Source organism: Adiantum capillus-veneris, chromosome 21 (assembly GCF_014529385.1).
Source record: "Adiantum capillus-veneris isolate H3 chromosome 21, ASM1452938v2, whole genome shotgun sequence".
NCBI lineage: Eukaryota > Viridiplantae > Streptophyta > Polypodiopsida > Polypodiales > Pteridaceae > Adiantum > Adiantum capillus-veneris.
The window spans coordinates 8,014,102-8,020,568 of record NC_140951.1 but is presented as its reverse complement, the minus strand read 5'-3'; positions in this window follow the sequence as shown (position 1 = coordinate 8,020,568).

Below are 6,467 nucleotides of genomic sequence, written 5' to 3'. Positions count from 1 at the left end.
GTAAGGGCTTATCTCTACCAAGGTGTATAGATGAAGCCAACATTTCAGACAACACGATTGTTCACAAAGACCCTAGATAATGGATTTTTGGGTCCGGAAAAGATCTAGTTGTGAATATGATTCCAACTTTAGTGGACCTTCTATTTTATCTATAGCGATAAGAGTGTCTAATATGAGTATAGTTTTGGGAAAAGACCCAACTCATGATTACTAAATCACTTATTAAGTGTTGATGGTCAATTCTTGGAACCATCACACTTGTGCTTTCAAGGAAAGAAGTCCACCAACTTCCACGGGGTAGTGGACAATTTTAAGCTTCCAAAGTCATAAGGGAAAACCCAAGGGGGAGGGGGGGGGGGTCACAGACACATACCAAGGGCCGATTGCTAGCTGAGCAGTTTTCCTGCAAACTTTAACCAAGGGGTTTGACAATGTTGATTTTAACCAAGGGGTTTGGATTCCAATGGCAACACCCAAGGTTACATGTGCAATACTACTTGCATTTTTCTAATTTTCAATTAGGGTTTCTAGGTCTTTGCAGGCAGGAAATTTGGGCAGGTGCCTTTCACTACAAATAAGTGAACATTATGTTCAACCTCCAGGTACGCATTTGATTTGGTTTTGCTTCTTTTTCATTCATTTTTTCTCTTAAGAGAAATGACAAGGTCATGTAAAAGCCAAGAAATTTGGGTTGTAGTGTCTAAAATAAGTTTTTGCATTACGCAGTTATGGACCCTCTTGTAGGGTTTGTTTTGTCACATGTTGTCACATGGGATACAACATGGTCTAGGAACTCAAGGAGTTTGGTTTAACCAGTGTGGATCATGGATAATGAGGGTCTCTCTCATGCACATCGCATGCGTATTTGCAGTTATCTCCACACACTACTACATCTCATACTTGAGGGATGCTCTTTTTTTATATACATCCTTAGTTGAGTTGTAACTCCTACTTTCTAGATAAATAGTGTAATTGATGAGCCGGAGCTACAAGCTTCTAGATTGTATCAACCTATCTTTAGTTAGAGCTCCCAGATTATTAATTTTGACCACAGAAACCTTGGCTAAGGTGCAACTTAACCAATTTTTTTAAGTATTTTTTTAAGCTAACGTCACTCACTTCTCTCCTTCTCGTGCTTCCTACTCCCTTCCCGGTTGTCACATTGCAGTGCCCTTTGTTGCGTTGCAACCACAGGTAAGAGCTCTACGCATTGACATAAGCATTTCATGGTAATCCGTAGCTTTTGGCGTCGCTGACCCACGGCCTAATTTCATCATAATTAGGACTTTAAGATTGAAAAACATAAAATAAGTATAGGCAAGGTATTGGGGCATCATTAATTGCTAAGCATTTAGATACATTCTGGGTCAAAAACGACTAGGTCAAAAACTCACTCTGCTGATAATAATGACGATTTTTTCACTTGACCTACAGTGAGATTTGAGACCATAAGCATGTGTGCTTAGGTTTCATAAACATGTCCTAGAAGTTTCGTTACGTTTGCATGTCGTTTGTGTTAGGAAATAAGACGTAGCTAAATAGATAATTGAGTAGATTACTTAATGGAGAGAGAAAGGTTTACATACACGAGATTATAGAGTAGAGAGAGAGAGAGAGAGAGAGAGTACACACGATATACGTGGTTCACCCAATGTGGGCTACGTCCACGGGAAAGCAGCCACTCAATGGCTGTAGTACTTCAAAACAAGAAGTAATTTACAAAGGGATTATGCCCTTAATAGAGCTCCTGCCTTGCTTCACTCTCACCACCTCACACCCACCTTGTTGCATCAACTTCACACTATGAAATGTGTGTAGAAATGGCCTCCTTTTATAGGCCAAAAGGGCTGCCCTCTCTTATAAGAGGCAGCCATGTGTAGCCGCCCTTGTGTGAACAAGTCCAAATCCGACCCTCCAATCCGCCCATGTGTGGCCGTCCTTGTGTAGACAAATCCGCTTTTGAATTCGGCCACCGGCCATTGACTTCCGTCCACTGGCCACCGGCCATTGACTATCGGCCACCAACAAACCGACCAGTCGTGTTCCGACCACTTTACGGTCGCCATCCGGCCATAATATTCCGGCGAGGGAAAAAAACGTTTCCCTGAATTTTGGCTGTGAAAATTTTGGTTCCTGGCGAGTGATTTTCCTTCACACACGTTGGCTTCTCCTCATAATGGGGGCCTTACAAATGTGCGTTTTTACCACAGAAAATTACAAGGGGTAAATCAGGCTCCATACTTAACAATCTTCCACTTGGAGACTTATCTCCAAACCAAACCTGTGACTGCTTTCCATCCTGGCTTCTTATCCTTGAATTCCAATTGAAGGTGAGCAAAAGCTCAACTTCTCCTTTTTGACTACCTTTGTAAACAAGTCTGCAGGATTTTCACTTGGTTGCACCTTTCCTAGCTTTAGTTGTCCCTCTTCCAAAAGAGTGCGTATGAAGTGATATCTCACCTCAATGTGCTTTGTCCTTGAATGAAAGGGTGAGTTCTTCGCAAGATGGATAGCGCTTTGGCTATCACTGTACAAGACACAATTGTCTTGTTTGAATCCAAGCTCTTCTAAGAATCTGTGAAGCCACAGAATTTCTTTGCTTGCCTCCGTCATTGCTACATACTCTGCTTACGTGGTAGAAAGTGAGACCACTTTCTTCAGCTTTGAAGCCCAGCTTATTGTTGTGCCTCCAATCGTGAACACATAGCCAATAGTTCTCCTTCGAGTATCTTTGTCACGTGCCATATCTGCATCAGCATACCCTTCTAGAAAAATATTAGCTCCTCCAAAATACAAAGCATTTGTTGTTGTCCCTTTTAGATACCTAAGTATCCACTTCACAGCTTTCCAATGCTCTTTACTTGGGTTGTCCATGAACCTACTCACAACTCCCACTGCATGTGCAATGTCTGGCCTTGTCGAGACCATAGCATACATTAGAGAACCTACCGCTGCAGTATATGGAACTTTAGACATATAGGCTATCTCCTCTTGTGTCTTTGGACGCATATCCTTCGTTACTTTAAAGTGACCAGCCAAAGGTGTAGAAACTGGTTTTGCATTTTGCATTGCAAATCTTTCTAGTACCTTCTTGATGTAATCCTCTTGAGATAGCTTTATTGTCTTCTTCGTCCTGTCCCTTGATATTTTCATACCAAGTATCCTCTTTGCAGCACCTAAATCTTTCATTGAAAAAGATTTAGACAGCTCCTCTTTTAGGTCTTTGATGTCCTGCATGTTAGCACTTGCAATCAACATGTCATCAACAAACAACATTAGGATGATGAATTTCCCATCTCCCAAATTCTTCGTGTAGACGCAGTGATCTGAGTTGCATCTTGTGAATCCATGATCCAAGATCCATCGGTCAAACTTCAAGTACCATTGTCTTGATGCTTCTTTTAAACCATACAAGCTCTTCTTTAATCTCCAAACCATTTTCTCCTTACCTTTTACTTCATACCCATTTGGTTGAAGCATGTAGATTTCCTCCTCTAAATCACCGTGAGGGAATGCTGTATTTACATCCATTTTCTCGAGATTTAGATCATGAGCAGCCACAAGGCTTAAGACAAGCCTGATTGAGTTCATTTTTACAACAGAAGAAAATATTTCATTGAAGTCAATACCTTTCTTTTGAGAAAACCCTTTTACCACAAGCCTAGACTTGTACCTTTTCTTCTCACCTTCTTCTTCCTTCACCTTGTACACCCATTTGTTTTGAAGTGACCGCTTACCTTTAGGCAACTCAACCAACTCCCATGTTTGATTGCAATGTAGTGAGTCCATCTCCACTTGCATGCTCTTCATCCATTCTTCGTTGGATTCATGTTGCATACCTTCTTCGTATGATTCTGGCTCTCCAGAATCTAAGATCAAGAGATGGTTGAAGGAAGGAACAAACCTTACTTGCTCTTGTAGATCTTTTGGGAATAGGTTGAGACTCCTCAATTGGTTGACGTTGTTGCACATTGTCCCCGTTTGCAGTCCTTGAGTCTTCACTGTCCTCAAGCTCCATGTACTCATCACCTGTTTCTTCTGTTTGTTTTCTTTCCAAGTAATCTTTGTACATATTTTGTTCGTTAAAAATTACATCCCTACTCCTTAAGATTTTACCATATTCAGGATTCCATAGGCGATACCCAAAGTTACCTTCTCCATAGCCAATGAAGAAACACTTTTTGGACTTTGCATCTAGCTTTCATCTTAGGCTTCTATCTATGTGCATAATTTACCGGTTTACCTGTCCATGTCTCTTCTGGAACTCCCCCATCCAATGCCGTTGAGGGTGACCAGTTGATTAAGTACACAGATGTACTTACAGCTTCCGCCCAAAGCTCAAGTAGTAGGCCTACATGTAGCCGCATGCTTCGTGCTCGCTCCATGATTGTCCTGTTCATCCTTTCTGAAATCCCATTTTATTGAGATGTCCTTGGGGTTGTCCTTTTCCTTCGAATTCCATTGCTAGCACAAAAGCTTTCAAAATCTTGGCTGCAATATTCGCCTCCATTGTCGGATCTGAGGCATTTAACCTCGGTACCTGTTTCATTCTCCACAAAGGCTTTTCACCTTTGAAATATGGAAAATACATCGGACTTATTCTTCATGACATAAACCCATGTTTTTTTAGTCGCATCGTCTATGAATGTTACATAGTACAATGAGCCACCAAGTGATGGTGTACTTGTAGGACCCCAAACATCAGAATGAACCAACTCAAGTTTTTTATTTTTTCTTTCATTTCTTGATTTTTGAAATTTTACCCTCTTTTGTTTACCATAAACACAATCTTCACAGAACTCTAAGTCCACTTCTTTCAAACCTGGTAGAAGCTTCTTTGTTTGAAGGATTTGCATTCCTTTGGCACCAATATTGCCCAAGGCCGGTAGTGCCACACTGCAATCTGTTTGCTGCACAAGCTGAAGGTTGTGTGCTAACAGTATACAAGTAAAGTGTACTGAACTTTTCTCCCTTGGAAACCACCAAAGATCCCTTTGAGATCTTCCACGTTTGTTTCCGAATGCAATGTTGTGACCTTCATCGTCCAATTGTCCTGTAGAGATCAAATTTTTGCGAAGAGAAGGAACATGACTAACATCTTTAAGCTTCCATTCATTTTCGTTAGCAGTTTTGACAGAAACTGTACCTTTTTCGACAATCTCACAAGTTTCATCATCTCCCAAGTATACATACCCAAAATTACCTTTGGTGTAGTCTTGAAAATGTTGCTTGTGTGGTGTCGCATGGAATGAAGCCCCGGAATCTACTATCCAAGAATTAGACACATTGTCTAATGAGAGAATTATAGCATCTTGCTCTACTTTACCTACCACATTGGCCTCCGATGTTGGCTTGTTATCTTGAGACTATGTCTCCTTCTTCTTCTTCGACCAGCAATCCTTCTTGACGTGGCCCTTCTTGCCACAGTTCCAACATTCAAGAGCTAACTTTGTGCGTGACTTGCTCCGCCTTGAGTGATCACGACCCTTTTGGTTTTTGAACCTCTCCTTAGGCCTTCCTCTTGTTTCCACTGACAGTGCAGTACTTGATGATTCTCTTGTGCTTCTCCTTCGTATTTCCTCGCTTAGGAGAACACCCACAACATCATCAAACTTAAGAGTATTTGTGCACGAAATAGAATTACTTACAGCCATCACAAGGCTGTCCCAACTATCCGGTCGAGATGATAGTATAAGGAGAGCTCGCACTTCCTCATCGAAATTGATTTTCACCGATCGAAGTTGACTTATGTTTGTGTTAAAGTCATTTAGGTGTTCTGCAACTGAACCATTCTCTGCCATCTTTAGATTGAACAAGCACTTCATAAGAAATACCTTATTGGATGCCGATGGTTTCTCGTAGAAGTCGTCAAGTGACTTCATCAAGTCCTCCGTGGTCTTCATCTCCGAAACATTGAAGTCCACCATTGACACCAATATTAACCGGATTGTTCCCATGCCTTTCGATCAAGGACAATCCATGCTTCATCTTCCATTGTTGCGGACTTCTTCGCAAGACCGCCTAGTGGCAAATAGAGGTCCTTTTGGTAGAGATAGTCTTCAATCTACATCTTCCAATGTTGGTAGTTTTTGCCGTTGAACTTCACAATCTTGAGCTTCCCTTCCTCTGCCATAAATCCCACTCAATTCAAGGAATCCTTTGCTTGAGATAATTTAGCTACGAGCAAACCTTGCTCTGATACCAGTTATTAGGAAATAAGACGTAGCTAAATAGATAATTGAGTAGATTACTTAATGGAGAGAGACAGGTTTACATACACGAGATTATAGAGTAGAGAGAGAGAGAGAGAGAGAGAGAGAGAACACACGATATACGTGGTTCACCCAATGTGGGCTACGTCCACGGGAAAGCAGCCACTCAATGGCTTTAGTACTTCAAAACAAGAAGTAATTTACAAAGGGATTATGCCCTTAATAGAGCTCCCGCCTTGCTTCACTCTCACCACC